Source organism: Ranitomeya imitator, chromosome 2 (assembly GCF_032444005.1).
Source record: "Ranitomeya imitator isolate aRanImi1 chromosome 2, aRanImi1.pri, whole genome shotgun sequence".
NCBI lineage: Eukaryota > Metazoa > Chordata > Amphibia > Anura > Dendrobatidae > Ranitomeya > Ranitomeya imitator.
In genome coordinates this window covers 425,867,929-425,887,695 of record NC_091283.1, presented here as the reverse complement: position 1 = coordinate 425,887,695, position 19,767 = coordinate 425,867,929, and the positions used below count along the sequence as shown (strand labels likewise).

Sequence of the window (19,767 nt, the reverse complement as noted above, 5' to 3'; positions counted from 1 at the left end):
CAGCGATTTTTGTTTCCCATAGGTTTACATTGAACTGCAAACTCATGGGAAACTGCTGCGGATCCGCAGCGTTTTCCGCAGCGTTTGCACATACCTTTAGAATTAGGCCATGTGCACACGGTGCGGATGTGGCTGCGGATCCTCAGCGGATTGGCCAGTGCGGATTCGCAGCAGTGTTCCATCAGGTTTTCAGTACCATTGAAAACCAAATCCGCTGTGCCCATGTTGCGGAAAATACCGCGCGGAAACGCTGCGTTGTATTTTCCGCAGCATGTCAATTCTTTGTGCGGATTCCGCAGCATTTTACACCTGTTCCTCAATAGGAATCCGCAGGTGAAATCCGCACAAAAAACACTGGAAATCCGCGGAAAATCCGCAGGTAAAACGCAGTGCCTTTTACCCGCGGATTTTTCAAAAATGATGCTAAAAAATCTCACAGGAATCCGCAATGTGGGCACATAGCCTTAGGGTTAGGGTTGGAATTAGGGTTGGAATTAGGGTTGTGATTAGGGTTATGGCTGCAGTTGGGATTAGGGTTAGGGGTGTGTTGGGGTTAGTGTTGGAGGTAGAATTGAGGGGTTTCCACTGTTTAGGCACATCAGGGGTCTCCAAACGCAACATGGCGCCACCATTGATTCCAGCCAATCTCGTATTCAAAAAGTCAAATGGTGCTCCCTCAATTCCGAGCCCCGACGTGTGCCCAAACAGTGGTCTACCCCCACATATGAGGTACCAGCATACTCAGGATAAACTGCGCAACAATTACTGGGGTCCAATATCTCCTGTTACTCTTGTGAAAATAAAAAAATGCTTGCTAAAACATCATTTTTGAGGAAAGAAAAATGATTTTTTATTTTCACGGCTCTGCGTTGTAAACGTCTGTGAAGCACTTGGGGGATCAAAGTGCTCACCACACATCTAGATAAGTCCCTTGGGGGCTCTAGTTTCTAAAATGGGGTCACTTGTGGGGGGTTTCTACTGTTTAGGCACACCAGGGGCTCTGCAAACGCAACGTGACACCCGCAGACCATTCCATCAAAGTCTGCATTTCAAAAGTCACTACTTCCCTTCTGAGCCCCGACGTGTGCCCAAACAGTGGTTTACCTCCACATATGGGGTATCAGTGTACTCAGGAGAAACTGGACAACAACTTTTGGGGTCCAATTTCTCCTGTAACCCTTGGGAAAATAAAAAATTCTGGGCTAAATAATTATTTTTGAGGAAAGAAAACGTATTTATTATTTTCACGGCTCTGCATTATAAACTTCTATGAAGCACTTGGGGGTTCAAAGTGCTCACCACACATCTAGATAAGTTCCTTTCGGGGTCTAGTTTCCAAAATGGGGTCACTTGTGGGGGGTTTCTACTGTTTAGCCACATCAGGGGCTCTGCAAACGCAACGTGACGCCCGCAGAGCATTCCATCAAAGTCTGCATTTCAAAACGTCACTACTTCAATTCCGAGCCCCGGCATGTGCCCAAACAGTAGTTTACCCCCACATATGGGGTATCACCGTACTCAGGAGAAACTGGACAACAAATTTTGGGGTCAAATTTCTCCTGTTACCCTTGGGAAAATTAAAAAATTCTGGGCTAAATAATTATTTTTGAGGAAAGAAAACGTATTTATTATTTTCACGGCTCTGCATTATAAACTTCTGTGAAGCACTTGGGGGTTCAAAGTGCTCACCACACATCTAGATTAGTTCCTTTTGGGGTCTAGTTTCCAAAATGGGGTCACTTGTGGGGGGTTTCTACTGTTAAGCCACATCAGGGGCTCTGCAAACGCAACGTGACGCCCACAGAGCATTCCATCAAAGTCTGCATTTCAAAACGTCACTACTTCACTTCCGAGCCCCGGCATGTGCCCAAACAGTGGTTTACCCCCACATATGGGGTATCAGCGTACTCAGGAGAAACTGGACAACAACTTTTGGGGTCAAATTTCTCCTGTTACCCTTGGGAAAATAGAAAATTGCAGGCTAAAAGATCATTTTTGAGAAAATATATATATTTTTTTATTTTCATGGCTCTGCGTTATAAACTTCTGTGAAGCACTTGGGGGTTCAAAGTCCTCACCACACATCTAGATTAGTTCCTTTGGGGGTCTAGTTTCCAAAATGGGGTCATTTCTGGGGGATCTCCAATGTTTAGGCACACAGGGGCTCTCCAAACGTGACATGGTGTCCGCTAATGATTGGAGCTAATTTTCCATTTAAAAAGCCAAATGGCGTGCCTTCCCTTCCGAGCCCTGCCGTGTGCCCAAACAGTGGTTTACCCCCACATATGAGGTATCAGCGTACTCAGGACAAACTGGACAACAAAATTTGGGGTCCAATTTCTCCTATTACCCTTGGCAAAATAGGAAATTCCAGGCTAAAAAATCATTTTTGAGGAAAGAAAAATTATTTTTTATTTTCATGGCTCTGCGTTATAAACTTCTGTGAAGCACCTGGGGATTTAAAGTGCTCAATATGCATCTAGATAAGTTCCTTGGGGGGGGTCTAGTTTCCAAAATGGGGTTACTTGTGGGGGAGCTCCAATGTTTAGGCACACAGGGGCTCTCCAAACGCGACATGGTGTCCGCTAACAATTGGAGCTAATTTTCCATTCAAAAAGTCAAATGGTGCGCCTTCCCTTCCGAGCCCTGCCGAGTGCCAAACAGTGGTTTACCCCCACATATGAGGTATCGGCGTACTCGAGAGAAATTGCCCAACAAATTTTATGATCCATTTTATCCTATTGCCCATGTGAAAATGAAAAAAATTGAGGCAAAAAGAACTTTTTTGTGAAAAAAAGTACTTTTTCATTTTTACAGATCAATTTGTGAAGCACCTGAGGGTTTAAAGTGCTCACTAGGCATCTAGATAAGTTCCTTGGGGGGTCTAGTTTCCAAAATGGGGTCACTTGTGGGGTTGCGCCAATGTTTAGGCACACAGGGGCTCTCCAAACGCGACATGGTGTCCGCTAACGATGGAGATAATATTTCATTCAAAAAGTCAAATGGCGCTCCTTCCCTTCCGAGCCTTACCATGTGCCCAAACAGTGGTTTACCCCCACATATGAGGTATCGGCGTACTCGAGAGAATTTGCCCAACAAATTTTAGGATCCATTTTATCCTGTTGCCCATGTGAAAATGAAAAAATTGAGTCTAAAGAATTTTTTTGTGAAAAAAAGTACTTTTTCATTCTTACGGATCAATTTGTGAAGCACCTGGGGGTTCAACGTGCTCACTATGCATCGAGATAAGTTCCTTTGGGTGTCTAGTTTCCAAAATGAGGTCACTTGTGGGGGAGCTCCAATTTTTAGGCACACGGGGGCTCTCCAAACGTGACATGGTGTCCGCTAAAGAGTGGAGCCAATTTTTCATTCAAAAAGTCAAATGGCGCTCCTTCCCTTCCAAGCCCTGCCGTGCGCCCAAACAGTGGTTTACCCCCACATATGAGGTATCAGCGTACTCAGGACAAATTGGACAACAACTTTCGTGGTTCAGTTTCTCCTTTTACCATTGGGAAAATAAAAAAATTGTTGCTAAAAGATAATTTTTGTGACTAAAAAGTTAAATGTTCATTTTTTCCTTCCATGTTGCTTCTGCTGCTGTGAAGCACCTGAAGGGTTAATAAACTTCTTGAATGTGGTTTTGAGTACCTTGAGGGGTGCAGTTTTTAGAATGGTGTCACTTTTGGGTATTTTCAGCCATATAGACCCCTCAAACTGACTTCAAATGTGAGGTGGTCCCTAAAAAAAATGGTTTTGTAAATTTCGTTGTAAAAATGAGAAATCGCTGGTCAAATTTTAACCCTTATAACTTCCTGGCAAAAAAAAATTTTGTTTCCAAAATTGTGCTGATGTAAAGTATACATGTGGGAAATGTTATTTATTAACTATTTTGTGTCACATAACTCTCTGGTTTAACAGAATAAAAATTCAAAATGTGAAAATTGCGAAATTTTCAAAATTTTCGCCAAATTTCTGTTTTTATCACAAATAAATGCAGAATTTATTGACCTAAATTTACCACTAACATGAAGCCCAATATGTCACGAAAAAACAATCTAAGAACCGCTAGGATCCGTTGAAGCGTTCCTGAGTTATTACCTCATAAAGGGACACTGGTCAGAATTGCAAAAAACGGCAAGGTCTTTAAGGTCAAAATAGGCTGGGTCATGAAGGGGTTAAGGAAACCGTTATGTGTGACAGCGACCAACGATCAGGCCCCTGCTGGGAGATCGTTGGTCGCTGGGGAAAGTTCAGAACTTTATTTTGTCGCTGGATCTCCCGCAGACATCGCTGAATCGGCGTGTGTGACGCCGATCCAGCGATGTCTTCACTGGTAACCAGGGTAAACATCGGGTTACTAAGCGCAGGGCCGCGCTTAGTAACCCGATGTTTACCCTGGTTACCAGCGTAAACGTAAAAAAAATAAACACTACATACTTACCTTCCGTGTCTGTCCCCAGGCGCTGTGCTTCCCTGCAATGGCTGTGAGCGCCGGCCAGCTGGAAAGCACAGCGGTGACGTCACCGCTCTGCTTTCCGGCTGGCCGGCGCTGACAGTGCAGAGGAAAGCAGAGCGCTGGAGGACAGACACGGAAGGTCCAGCGACCAACGATGCCGAGGTCCCCGGTAACCATGGTAAACATTGGGTTACTAAGCGCAGGGCCGTGCTTTGTAACCCGATGTTTACCATGGTTACCAGCGTAAATGTTAAAAAAACAAACACTACATACTTACCTTCAGCTGTCCGTCCTCCGGCGCTCTGCTTTCCTCTGCACTGTCAGCGCCGGTCAGCCGGAAAGCAGAGCGGTGACGTCACCGCTCTGCTTTCCGGCTGGCCGGCGCTGACACAGGATGCAGGAGGAGTGCAGAGAAGCACAGCGCCGGGGACAGACAGCTGAAGGTAAGTATGTAGTGTTTGTTTTTTTTTTACATTTACGCTGGTAACCAGGGTAAACATCGGGTTACTAAGCGCGGCCCTGCGCTTAATAACCCGATGTTTACCCTGGTTACCCAGGGACTTCGGCATCGTTGGTCGCTGGAGAGCTGTCTGTGTGACAGCTCTACAGCGACGCTGCAGCGATCGACATTGTTGTCGGTATCGCTGCAGCGTCGCTTAGTGTGACGGTACCTTAAGGTTCTCCCTTTAATGAGGGACAATTCACCACACTGATGCACTGTAACAATCAATCAGTATGGGAGAAACATTTGTGCCAATATTGGATATAATTGTAACAAATCCTCAGCTGTATTTCCATAAGCTGAGAACTTAAAATGATGAAAAATTAGAATTCTAAAAGAAAAAAAAAAAATAGTCTTTTAGATAGTTGCATGCTTTTTTATTTTCCAAGAATTACAAAGTCCTCGCATAGAACTGCAGCGACCCTATAAAGGTTTTTAGTAAAACTCGGAGGTAAGAGATGAAGAAGAACGTGACCTCCTCCCCGTTGGGTTTATCTCCACATGGTTCAGTCTCTACATATTGGCCGCAACAAGTGTTTTATACGATTAAAATTAAGTCAAGCGGCGGCGTGGCGACTTCCACGGAGCGAGGCTGATAATACAAGCCCTCGCCGGCGACCTCCTAAAAGAGATCACACGAGGAGTTAATTGGAAATCCCGCGCTCTTTCTGCTCTTCTCTGCTGGAGCATCAGCAAAACAAAACAGAATCTTCAGAGCCGACCGCGTCCCCCCGACAACCAGCGCAGAATAAGCCCCCGCTGCAGCGCTACAATTCACAGACTCCTTCCTGCTGAACGAGAGAAATTACTGGAGAAAAGACGTTTATAGTGGAGACGGAGGAAAAAAAATCCTGCATAACTGGAGCTCCATCACTGGCGGCTTCAACGCGTTTCAGAACATACCTTTCTGGAGACCTTAACAAAAACCCACAATCCTGCTACAGGGTTTTTGAAGTGGATCCACGTAAAAACAAAAACCTTGTGTGATCAAAACCTAAAAATTCCCACATTACATTAGAAAAAAAAATCCATGGATACATCACAAGTCGGCATCATAGCCACATTACATAGAGAATATCCTTAAATATACCACACACGACCTCATTGATACAGAAAATATCCTTAAATATATCAGAGCGTCCAGACGTAGAAAATATTCCCGGATGTGTCACATCACGGAGACATATCCACATTATGCAGAAAATATCACTAGATCTGTCATAACAAAGGGTCGTAGTCTCATTATACACAATATCCCTGGATGAAGCACGCGGTATCATACTCGTGTTATATATAGAATATCCCCAGATACAGCACACGGTGTCATACCCACATTATATACAGAATATCCCAGGATGAGGCACACGGAGTCATACCCACATTATATATAATTACATACAGAATATCCCCAAATGCAGCACACGGTGTCATACCCACATTATATACAAAATATCCCAGGATGAGGCACACAGAGTCATACCCACATTATATACAGAATATCCCAGGATGAGGCACACGGAGTCATACCCACATTATATACAGAATATCCCAGGATGAGGCACACGGAGTCATACCCACATTATATACAAAATATCCCAGGATGAGGCACACGGAGTCATACCCACATTATATACAGAATATCCCAGGATGAGGCACACGGAGTCATACCCACATTATATACAGAATATCCCAGGATGAGGCACACGGAGTCATACCCACATTATATACAGAATATCCCAGGATGAGGCACACGGAGTCATACCCACATTATATACAGAATATCCCAGGATGAGGCACACGGAGTCATACCCACATTATATACAGAATATCCCAGGATGAGGCACACGGAGTCATACCCACATTATATACAGAATATCCCCGGATGAAGCACACGGTGTCATACCCACATTATATACAGAATATCCCAGGATGAGGCATACGGTGTCATACCCACATTATGTACAGAATATCCCAGGATGAGGCACACTGTGTCATACCCACATTATGTACAGAATATCCCAGGATGAGGCACACGGAGTCATACCCACATTATACACAGAATATCCCAGGATGAGGCACACGGAGTCATACCCACATTATATACAGAATATCCCAGGATGAGGCACACGGAGTCATACCCACATTATATACAGAATATCCCAGGATGAGGCACACGGAGTCATACCCACATTATATACGGAATATCCCAGGATGAGGCACACGGAGTCATACCCACATTATATACAGAATATCCCAGGATGAGGCACACGGAGTCATACCCACATTATATACAGAATATCCCAGGATGAGGCACACAGAGTCATACCCACATTATATACAGAATATCCCAGGATGAGGCACACGGAGTCATACCCACATTATATACAGAATATCCCAGGATGAGGCACACGGAGTCATACCCACATTATATACGGAATATCCCAGGATGAGGCACACAGATTTATACCCACATTATGTGCAGAATATCCCCACATGAAGCACACGGTGTCATACCCACATTATATACAGAATATCCCCGGATGAGGCACACTAAGTCATACCCACATTATGTGCAGAATATCCCCAGATGAAGCACACAGTGTCATACCCACATTATATACAGAATATCCCAGGATGAGGCACACGGAGTCATACCCACATTATATACAGAATATCCCAGGATGAGGCACACGGAGTCATACCTACATTATATGCAGAATATCCCAGGATGAGGCACACGGAGTCATACCCACATTATATACAGAATATCCCAGGATGAGGCACACGGAGTCATACCCACATTATATACAGAATATCCCAGGATGAGGCACACGGAGTCATACCCACATTATATACAGAATATCCCAGGATGAGGCACACGGAGTCATACCCACATTATATACAGAATATCCCAGGATGAGGCACACGGAGTCATACCCACATTATATACAGAATATCCCAGGATGAGGCACACGGAGTCATACCCACATTATATAAACAATATTCCCAGATACAGCACAAAGATCCCAGCAGAATCTGCAGATTTATATTCACCTATGGCTACATTATCACGATGAGTTTTGATGTAGCATTTTTGCCGCATTTCTGTAGCTTTTAGGATATGTGCACACGTTAATTGAGCAGACATTTCTGCATTAAAAACGCATCTCTTGGTATCACAAATGCTGAGCAAAATAAGTGTCTTTTTTGATGCATCCCCCATTCATTTCTATGGATGAAATACGCTTCAAAAATGCTAAAAGGATAGACATGCTGCATTCATTTATGTTTCTTGTGATTTTTCATTGCATTCGAGGGCATTTTTAGTTTGTGCTTAACTTTGCGGTTTTTGTCTCTTTTTGGCATGTCATGTTTTAAAATAAAGCTGGTTTGTTTTTTATATTTCCTGGTATTTGGCTTTGACGAAACTTTATTCTTACAGTCATGTGCGAGTTACTTGTGTTTTTTACCTTCAAATTTTCCGCATTTAATGCAAGTCTCTGGGGAAAATCCGAACATAACTCTTGTATTTGAAAGAGAAATTGACACGGTGTGGGTTTGAAACTCGCACCGTAGTACATATTAGGCTAGTTTCACATTTGCGTTTAAAAACGCAGCGTTTAAAACGCAAACGCAGGTGGTGAAAAAACGCATGTAAACGCGTGCAAACGCTGGCTTACATGCGTTTTTTCCTGCGTTTGCGTTTTTGAAACACATGATGAGAAGTGTGTGACAGCTGCCAATCATCAAAATCAACTAGAAAACCCACTATAAATAGAAATAGCTAGAGTTAGGGTTTGGATCCCTAGGGTTAGGGTTTGGATCCCTAGGGTTAGGGTTATGGTTTGGATCCCTAGGGTTAGGGTTAGGGTTTGGATCCCTTTATCACCTTGATGGTGGGGGGTTAGGGTTAGGGTTAGGATCTCTTTATCACCTTGATGGTGGGGGGTTAGAGTTTGGATCCCTTTATCACCTTGATGGTGGGGGGTGGCTTATCAGTGTGTAGACTTGTTTTTTTCTATGGAAACGCATGCGTTTAAAAACGCAACCAAACGCATGTGCTTAAAAACGCATGCGTTTACATAGACAGCAATACGTTTTTTTGCCGCAAAAAAACGCCTCTAGAAATTACTACATGTTGGATTTCCGCAAAAAAACGCAAGCATAGAAACGACGCATGCGTCGTCAAACACGGCAAAACGCATACAATAAAACACATGCGTTTTTAATGTTAAATATAGGGAAAAAAACGCATGCTTTTTTTGCGCTAAAACGCAGCACCAAAAAACGCAAATGTGAAACCAGCCTTACACAGACATAAAAAAAAAAAAAAAGGACAGTGGACGTGAGATTTCTATAAATCCCATCCACTTTCCTGGAACTTTAGGACGCTGCATGGAAAATTAACCTTATGTAGAAATCTCCTCTGATACATCACAACGTGGCCCCATATCCACGTTATATGGAGAATATCCCGAATATATTACGACACCAGTCTAGATGAAGAGCGTTCTGGAGTAAAATGCGCCAAATCCATTGTGACGAGCACTTAATAAATTTGACGTAACCTGAGCTACCATTCCCTACCGCAAGAAATGGACTCCTGCCGGTGAGTGGGGTACATTTCTACAGCAAGATATGTAAAATATGATGAATTTGGTCAGGCCTCACCTTAGCTCTACCCACTTTTCAAAAAGTTGGTGGCGCTGGCTGGGATTGTATCTCAAAACATTAGCGCAAAAATATGTGTGATGTTTTAGGCAGTTTTGTGTCAGCAAAATGGTGTCAAATAGTAACCTAAAAATAGTCCTGGATAACCTTTTTATTTATTTTGCAAACGGACAGACATCACCAGGTGTCTACATGAGAGGACAGATATAACAAGGTGCATATACAAAAAGATGAAAACAGCACCGAGGGCCTCAACTCATTGTTTTATTTCCACCTTTTTTTCCTATAGTTTTTGGGGGTTTTAGACATTTTTTTAGTTGCACCTTTTTTAAGCTTATTTTATGTGTTTTATATTTGCTTTATAAATGATCCCCATTGTGGGCAGAATGTTTGTTTTCCAGATAGCGGTGGCTGAGTCATCATGTGCGACTTGACATCAGTTGAAATGATGACTATCACCTGGTGTACACAGGACAGGACAGCTATCGCCCGGGGTGTATCGCCTTGTCGGTATGATATAGATTTTTTTTTTTTTTTACACACACATCAGCGTGGATATCACACAGTGTACCTACATGCTCTTCAACGTTGAAACTGCGACAAAAAAAAAAAAAGGACGTGGAATTATGGAAATCATGGGGTTATTGATCTGCAGATGATGAAAAAAAATGGAAACTAAATTTTCATATATAGGCCAGTAAGCTTAACCTCTACTGTGGGTAAAATCCTGGAGGGCATTCTAAGGCTACATTCACATTTGCGTTGTTGGGCGTTGCGTCGTGCAAAACGCATTGTTTTGTGACGCATGCGTCCATTTTTAGCATGATTTTTGTTGCAAAAAAAAAAGCAACATGCAGTGTCCTCTGTGCCCTGACGCTTGCGCCAAAAAAGACGCATGCGTCACAAAACGCAACACAACGCATGTCCATGCGATTCCTATGTTAAATATAGGGGCGCATGATGCATGCGTCGCCGCGGCTGCGCCCGACGCAACGCAAATGTGAACGTAGCCTAAGGGATGCTATGCTGGAGTATCTGAAGAGGAATAACCTCATGACCCAGTATCAGCACGGGTTTACTAAGGACCGTTCATCTCAGACTAATCTGATCAGCTTCTATGAAGAGGTAAGTTCCGGATTGGACCAAGGGAACCCAGTGGATGTAGTGTATATGGACTTGTCAAAAGCTTTTGATACGGTGCCACACAAAAGGTTGATACATAAAATGAGAATAATAGGGATAGGGGAAAATATGTGTAAGTGGGTTAAGAGCTGGCTCAGGGATAGGAAACAAAGGGTGGTTATTAATGGAGCACACTCAGACTGGGTCGCGGTTAGCAGTGGGGTACCACAGGGGTCAGTATTGGGCCCTCTTCTTTTTAACATATTTATTAATGATCTTGTAGGGGTCATTCAGAGCAGAATTTCAATATTTGCAGATAACACTAAACTCTGCAGGGTAATCAATACAGAGGAGGACAATTTTATATTACAGGATGATTTATGTAAACTAGAAGCTTGGGCTGATAAATGGCAAATGAGCTTTAATGGGGATAAATGTAAGGTCATGCACTTGGGCAGAAGAAATAAGATGTATAATTATGTGCTTAATTGTAAAACACTGGGCAAAACCGTTAATGAAAAAGACCTGGGTGTATGGCTGGATGACAAACTCACATTTAGTGGCCAGTGTCAGGCAGCTGCTACAAAGGCAAATAAAATAATGGGATGCATTAAAAGAGGCATAGATGCTCATGAGGAGAACATAATTTTACCTCTATACAAGTCACTTGTTCGACCACAGTTAGAATACTGTGTACAGTTCTGGTCTCTGGTGTATAAGAAAGACATAGCTGAACTGGAGCGGGTGCAGAGAAGAGCGACCAAGGTTATTAGAGGACTGGGGGGTCTGCAATACCAAGATAGGTTATTACACTTGGGGCTATTTATTTTCTAAAAACGTAGGCTAAGGGGTGATCTTATTTTAATGTATAAATATATGAGGGAACAGTACAAAGACCTTTCTGATGATATTTTTAATCATAGACCTGAGACAGGGACAAGGGGGCATCCTCTATGTCTGAAGGAAAGAAGGTTTAAGCATAAGGCTGGGTTCACACTGCGTTCCCCCAGTTCGTTAGACGGACTACGTTACACCGCGGCATAACGCGGTGTAACGTAGTCCGCTAGCGCCGCCATTGACTCCAATGTCGGACGCATTGCTAGCGCACGCCCACTAGCCATGTGCCGTCATTGAGTGACGGACCCTGAGACGCGGGCTGCAAAGTTTCCGGGTCCGTCACTGCTAGCGCAGATAGAGCTAGCAGATGCTCTATCTGCGCTAGCGATGTGCCAAAGTCGGCACTTGCGTTCAGCAGCCCATATAACGTATGTGTTGAACGAGCTGTTGTAACGCAGTGTGAACCCAGCCTAATAACAGACCCGGGTTCTTTACTGTAAGAGCAGTGAGACTATGGAACTCTCTGCCGTATGATGTTGCAATGAGTGATTCATTACTTAAATTTAAGCGGGGACTGGATACCTTTCTTGAAAAGTATAATGTTACAGGTTATATTATACTAGATTCCTTCATAGGGCGATAATCCAGGGAACTAGTCCGATTGCCGTATGTGGAGTCGGGAAGGTTTTTTTTTTTTTTCTCCAATGTGGAGCTTACTCTTTGCCACATGTTTTTTTTTTGCCTTCCTCTGGATCAACATGTTAGGGCATGTTAGGTTAGGCTATGGGTTGAACTAGATGGACTTATAGTCTTCCTTCAACCTTAATAACTCTGTTACTATGTTACTATAACATCTTGATTTATTCAGTACGGAGTATGAAATCCCGGCACTTACAGCCTTGGCTGCGATCAGTGAGGTTATTAACCCCTTCATGACCAGGGGATTTTTCGTTTTTCCGTGTTCGTTTTTCGCTCCCCTCCTTCCCAGAGCCATAACTTTTTTATTTTTCCGTCAATTTGGCCATGTGAGGGCTTATTTTTTGCGGGACGAGTTGTACTTTTGAACGACATCATTGGTTTTAGCATGTCGTGTACTAGAAAACGGGAAAAAAATTCCAAGTGCGGTGAAATTGCAAAAAAAGTGCAATCCCACATTGGTTTTTTGTTTGGCTTTTTTGCTAGGTTCACTAAATGCTAAAAATGACCTGCCATTATGATTCTCCAGGTCATTACGAGTTCATAGACACCAAACATGACTAGGTTATTTTTTATCTAAGTGGTGAAAAAAAATTCCAAACTTTGCTAAAAAAAAAAAAAATTGCGCCATTTTCCGATACTCGTAGCGTCTCCATTTTTCGTGATCTGGGGTCGGTTGAGGGCTTATTTTTTGCGTGCCGAGATGACGTTTTTAATGATAGCATTTCGGTGCAGATACGTTCTTTTGATCGCCCGTTATTGCATTTTAATGCAATGTCGCGGCGACCAAAAAAAACGTAATTCTGGCGTTTCGAGTTTTTTTCCCGCTACGCTGTTTAGCGATCAGGTTAATACTTTTTTTTATTTGATAGATCGGGCAATTCTGAGCGCGGCGATACCAAATATGCGTAGATTTGATATTTTTTTTATTGATTTATTTTGATTGGGGCGAAAGGGGGGTGATTTAAACTTTTATGTTTTTTTTATTTTTTTCACTTTTTTTAAACTTTTTTTTTTAACTTTTGCCATGCTTCAATAGCCTCCATGGGAGGCTAGAAGCAGGGACAGCACGATCGGCTCTGCTACATAGCAGCGATCTGCTGATCGCTGCTATGTAGCAGAATTGCACGTGTGCTGTGAGCGCCGACCACAGGGTGGCGCTCACAGCGACGGGCAATCAGTAACCATAGAGGTCTCAAGGACCTCTATGGCTACAATGGAGACGCATCGCCGACCCCCGGACATGTGACGGGGGTCGGCGATGACGTCATTTCTGGCCGCCCGGCCGGAAGCGGTAGTTAAATGCCGCTGTCTGCGTTTGACAGCGGCATTTAACTAGTTAATAGGTGCGGGCAGATCGCGATTCTGCCCGCGCCTATTACGGGCACATGTCAGCTGTTCAAAACAGCTGACATGTCCCGCCTTTGGTGCGGGCTCACCGCGGAGCCCTGCATCAAAGCAGGGGAGCCGGCATCGGACGGTATAGTACGTCCGATGCCGGTAAGGGGTTAATGGTTGTCTGAGGAATGTTCTACTTTGTGAAATTCAGTTTGGCAAATCAGCAACATCCACTGCTGGCAGCTCCTTTACAATTGCCGACCCATGACGTCCCAGATGTGCTCGATAGGAGACAAGTTTGAATATGCTGCAGGACATGGTAGCAAGTTTAGGCCACACAGGAACACACATCCTTGCATGGTCATGCTCCTAGGACATTTTTAGAGAAATGGCCATACCACTGGTTCCACCACCAAATCATTGTGACACTGAGCTGTTAAAGGGACTCTGTCACCCGAATTTGGCGGGACTGGTTTTGGGTCAGATGGGCGGAGTTTTCGGGTGTTTGATTCACCCTTTCCTTACCCGCTGGCTGCATGCTGGCTGCAATATTGGATTGAAGTTCATTCTCTGTCCTCCATAGTACACGCCTGCGCAAAGCAATCTTGCCTTGTGCAGGTGTGTACTATGGAGGACAGAGAATGAACTTCAATCCAATATTGCAGCCAGCATGCAGCCAGCGGGTAAGGAAAGGGTGAATCAAACACCCGAAAACTCCGCCCATATGACCCAAAACCAGTCTCGCCAAATTCAGGTGACAGGTTCCCTTTAAGGTACCTTCACACTAAACGATATCGCTAGCGATCCGTGACGTTGCAGCGTCCTGGCTAGCGATATCGTTGAGTTTGACAGGCAGCAGCGATCAGGATCCTGCTGTGCCATCGTTGGTCGGCGCAGAAAGTCCAGAACTTTATTTCGTCGCTGGATCTCCCGCAGACATCGCTGAATCGGCGTGTGTGACGCCGATTCAGCGATGTCTTCACTGGTAACCAGGGTAAACATCGGGTTACTAAGCGCAGGGCCGCGCTTAGTAACCCGATGTTTACCCTGGTTACCAGCGTAAATGTGAAAAAAAAAACACTACATACTTACATTCCGGTGTCTGTCCTCTCCGTAACTGTGCTTCTCTGCACTGTGTAAGCGCAGCGGCCGGAAAGCACAGCGGTGACATCACCGCTGTGCTCTGCTTTCCGGCCGGCGCTCAGTGCAGAGAAGCACAGCGCCGGGGGACAGACACCGGAATGTAAGTATGTAGTGTTTGGTTTTTTTTACGTTTACGCTGGTAACCAGGGTAAACATCGGGTTACTAAGCGCGGCCCTGCGCTTAGTAACCCGATGTTTACCCTGGTTACCAGGGGACTTCGCATAGTTGGTCGCTGGAGAGCTGTCTGTGTGACAGCTCTCCAGCGACCACACAGCGACGCTGCAGCGATCGGGATCGTTGTCTAGATCGCTGCAGCATCGCTTAATGTGACGTACCTTTAGTGTACCTGGAATGAAGATAAGAGGGCTCCGGCTACAGTACAATTTGTGACCGTACACCAAAATCCTAGGAGTAGGAACAGTGTGACGTTCCATTGTGAAGACCTCTTCATGGCGTTGCCCACCTGATATTGTCAGATTTGGACAATGGCGCCGTATTGATCCATTCTGTACAGCAAGTGACATTAGACATCTCATAACGAGACTAAGAGCTCATATCCATCAGCATTAATAAAATTGGTCCGATGTTGTTCATGAAAAGCCGGACATGTGTCTTGCAAGTGCAATGCAATTTTTCTCACCTAGCATCCGTATGCAATGCGATTTTAACATTAGAGAACTATTCTATATAAAAGCTATGCCGTTTAAAGATAGTTTTCTAACAAAATATTCAGCAATACATAGATATTTGGATAGGTAGAAATGTGGGTGAGATAAATAATCATTGCTTTACGTATGTTGTTTATAATAATGGCGCAAAAGAAAAAATGGCATGGGGTCCCTCCAAATCTTATTAATCAGCTGAGGGTAAGCTGACAGCAGTGGCTAATGTATACAGCCTGGGAAGAGGGTATAATAAACATGGATCTTTCGAGGCTATTAATATCAGCTCACAGCTGTATACTTAGCCTTTACTGTTTGTTTGTTTTTTTTTTAAATGGGGGACCCCCCCCAAAAAAAAAAAATGATGTGAGGCCCTTATAATTAATAACCAGCAAAGGCTAGGCAGACAGCTGTGGACCAACATTAATAAGCTAGTTAGGGGCCATGGATATTGGTCCCCTCCCAGACTAAAAACATCAGATCTCGGCCACCCCAGGAACGGCGCATCCAATTCTGGAGTTTAGCCTCCACTCTTCCCACTTGTCCTAGTGTGTTAACAAGTGGGGTAATAGTATTGGGGTTGATGTCAGCTTTGTATTGGTAGCTGACATCAAGCCCAGGGGTTAGCAACTGAGAGCCATCTGCCTATTCTGTACTGATTATAATTGTAGGGGGCCCCACATTTTTATTTTTTTGGGGGTGGGGGCCAATGCTAAGTATACAGCTATGAGCTGATATTAATAGCCTGGGAAGCTCCATGTTTATTATCACCTTCCCAGGCTATAAACATCTGCTCCCAGCTGGTTATTAAAATTGCGGGGGTGATTGAATTATTAGCTAAATACCTGAACATTAAACTACATGCACTGATATGACACGTACATCTTTCTATCTATTCTATCCTGACTCGTCATGTTGTAATTTTGCTATACTTGGTTGATGAAATGTCGGGTTTTCTGGGACATGGGTGCGTAAACAACAGACAGCACACTCATGGTCTGAGTGCCTTGGTGATCCTCGGCCGACATACGTGGCCAATCGCAGCATGTTGTGATTTTTTTTCCTCAGTCCGATCTAAGAAACAAAATTGCAGCCGAGTTCCACTCTTGTCTTGGATGCAGTAATAGCTGGAGCTTGGGCTGTGGACCACATGTGCAACCCCACAAAGAGGTCTCCATGAGGGAACGAGAAAGGGTCTCAGAAGCCGTTTTTACATAAGACGATGCCAGGCTGCACATTGCTCACGCTACTGCCCGCTGCAAGCCGCGTTCGAAGGTACGTCATAAAAAAACGGAATGTGGCAAACGCATGCGTCACGATGTGTCATACAATGCAAGTCTATGGGTGCGTTACAATGTCCGTTACATTGCATTTTCACTACTTAAAAACGTGTCCGTTAGACGGACTCCCCTAGCGCAATGTGAACCTAGCCTTAGTGTTACCACCTGCGGCATCTCCGGACTTATCAGGAACATCTAGGGGCAATGACAATGGTGCTGCCAGCAGGGGATTTTGATGATCTCTCAAGTGCGTGCAGCCAAAGCTGTAGATGCCGGGATTTCTGACCCAAAAATTGAATAATTTTAGATGTATAAAAAAAAAACGTGTTCCATCCTCTGCAGACCAGTAACTTGTCTCCACCAGACGCCACTTTTCCTTCTTGGTGATATAATGTTGCGGAATAGAGGTACCGTATATACAGTATACAATGTATGCCTTACACATATGACAGGGCTGTGCACCGAGCCTCGCTCCCGGTGTATGCGCCGTGCAGGTGCCGGGGCCGCCGGTGTATCTGCTCTCAGGACAGTGACAAACGCTCCACATATGGGGGATCCCGCTGGTGACACCCCGCCTGTCCTCACGTACCTGTCATGCTCCGGCTGCCGCTCCCCCCGGTCACTCCGAAGCTCCAGTCCCGGTTGCAGGTGCGAGCAGTGGCACCGGCGGCCGCCTCACCCACTGATCCGCAGTCAGCGCAGACAGCTTAGAGCTCCGCCCCTCCTGCCTAACCCCGCCCTGGCACCGCCTACAGCCTAGCAGCCCCGCCCACAGCTGGACTGCCGGCGCTTCATACCTGTGATAGCGGAGATCCTGCCGCACGGTGCTATGCTTTTCCTCGCCTTACAGCGTGCGGCGAGAGACAGCGGAGTTCCTGAGGTCAGTCACGGCGCCTCACACATACGTGAGGTAATGCTATGGAGTCGTAGGGGTTACTGTCACCATGGTGATTGGAATGGCGCCAAAAAGTCCCCAGTTGACTACAACGGTGTCCATCGACGTTTCTGTCATTTTCTGAGGGAAATGTGTGACTGTCCAGTAGTGGAGCTGACTCCTGAGAAGAAACATGGTAGTAAGGCCGGCTTCACACTCAGCGTATGAAAATACGGTCCGTATATTACGGCCGTAATACGCTGAAAAGTCCCGAAAATAGTGGTCCGTAGCTCCTCCGTAGGCAGGGTGTGTCACTGTTTTTTGCGCATGGCATCCTCCGTATGTAATCCGTATGGCATCCGTACTGCGTGGTTTTCTCGCAGGCTTGCAAAACCAACATACCGCTATAGAAGTGATCCATGTGTCCCAAAAAGAAAAAAATATATATATATACTGTCTATATATATATATATGTCAGTAGACACATATATGTATATATATTAATATTTTTTCCAGCGCTATACAGCTTGAAAGCCGGTAATTCAATTACCGGCTTTTTCTTTCTCCTTCCTAAAACCCGACATGATTTGAGACATGGTTTACATACAGTAAACCATGTCTTCTCTCCATTTTTTTTGCAGATTCCACACTACTAATGTCAGTAGTGTGTATCTGCAAAATTTGGCCGTTCTAGCTCTTAAAATAAAGGGTTAAATGGCGGAAAAAATTGGCGTGGGCTCCCGCACAATTTTCTCCGCCAGAGTAGTAAAGCCAGTGACTGAGGGCAGATATTAATAGCCTGGAGAGGGTCCATGGTTATTGCCCCCCCCTGGCTAAAAATATCTGCCCCCAGCCACCCCAGAAAAGGCACATCTGGAAGATGCGCCTATTCTGGCACTTGGCCACTCTCTTCCCATTCCCGTGTAGCGGTGGGATATGGGGTAATGAAGGGTTAATGCCACCTTGCTATTGTAAGGTGACATTAAGCCTAATTAATAATGGAGAGGCGTCAATTATGACACCTATCCATTATTAATCCAATTGTAGTAAAGGGTTAAATAAAATACAAACACATTATTAAACATTATTTTAATGAAATAAAAACAATGGTTGTTGGAGTATTTTATTCTACGCCCAATCCAGTCACTGAAGACCCTCGTTCTGTAAGTAAAAAAACATAATAAACCAACAATATACTTACCCTCCGCAGATCTGTAACGTCCAACGATGTAAATCCTTCTGAAGGGGTTAAAACATTTTGCAGCAAGGAGTTCCGCTAATGCAGGCTGCTCCTTGCTGCAAAACCCTGGGGAATGAGGCTAAATATAGATCAATGATCTATATTTAGCTTCATTTGCGGTGAGGCGCCCTCTGCTGGATGTTCATAGATCGTGGGAACTTTCCTAGAAAGCCTGGGAGCTTTCTAGGTAAGTTCCCACGATCTATGAACATCCAGCAGAGGGCGCCTCACCGCAAATGAAGCTAAATATAGATCATTGATCTATATTTAGCCTCATTCCCCGGGGTTTTGCAGCAAGGAGCAGCCTGCATTAGCGGAACTCCTTGCTGCAAAATGTTTTAACCCCTTCAGAAGGATTTACATCGTTGGACGTTACAGATCTGCGGAGGGTAAGTATATTGTTGGTTTATTATGTTTTTTTACGTACAGAACGAGGGTCTTCAGTGACTGGATTGGGCGTAGAATAAAATACTCCAACAACCATTGTTTTTATTTCATTAAAATAATTTTAAATAATGTGTTTGTGTCTTATTTAACCCTTTACTACAATTGGATTAATAATGGATAGGTGTCATAATTGACGCCTCTCCATTATTAATTAGGCTTAATGTCATCTTACAATAGCAAGGTGGCATTAACCCTTCATTACCCCATATCCCACCGCTACACGGGAATGGGAAGAGAGTGGCCAAGTGCCAGAATAGGCGCATCTTCCAGATGTGCCTTTTCTGGGGTGGCTGGGGGCAGATATTTTTAGCCGGGGGGGGCCAATAACCGTGGACCCTCTCCAGGCTATTAATATCTGCCCTCAGTCACTGGCTTTACTACTCTGGCGGAGAAAATTGCGCGGGAGCCCACGCCAATTTTTTCCACCATTTAACCCTTTATTTTAAGAGCTAGAACGGCCAAATTTTGCAGATACACACTACTGACATTAGTAGTGTG

At 44.4% G+C, this 19,767-nt stretch overlaps 1 protein-coding gene across 5 annotated transcripts in view; it reads right to left on the bottom strand.

The window, feature by feature from the left end:
* SULF2 (sulfatase 2) overlaps positions 1–17,434 on the bottom strand; it is a 110,149-nt gene extending 92,715 nt beyond the window's left edge. For 2 of the 5 annotated variants that reach the window (XM_069750830.1, XM_069750836.1), the window contains exon 1: positions 17,298–17,434. The gene's annotated coding sequence lies outside the window, so the exon portion shown is untranslated. The remainder of the gene's footprint in view (positions 1–17,297) is intronic. The other 3 variants (XM_069750831.1, XM_069750832.1, XM_069750837.1) reach the window with 3 other exon arrangements.
* Positions 17,435–19,767: the final 2,333 nt, after the last annotated feature.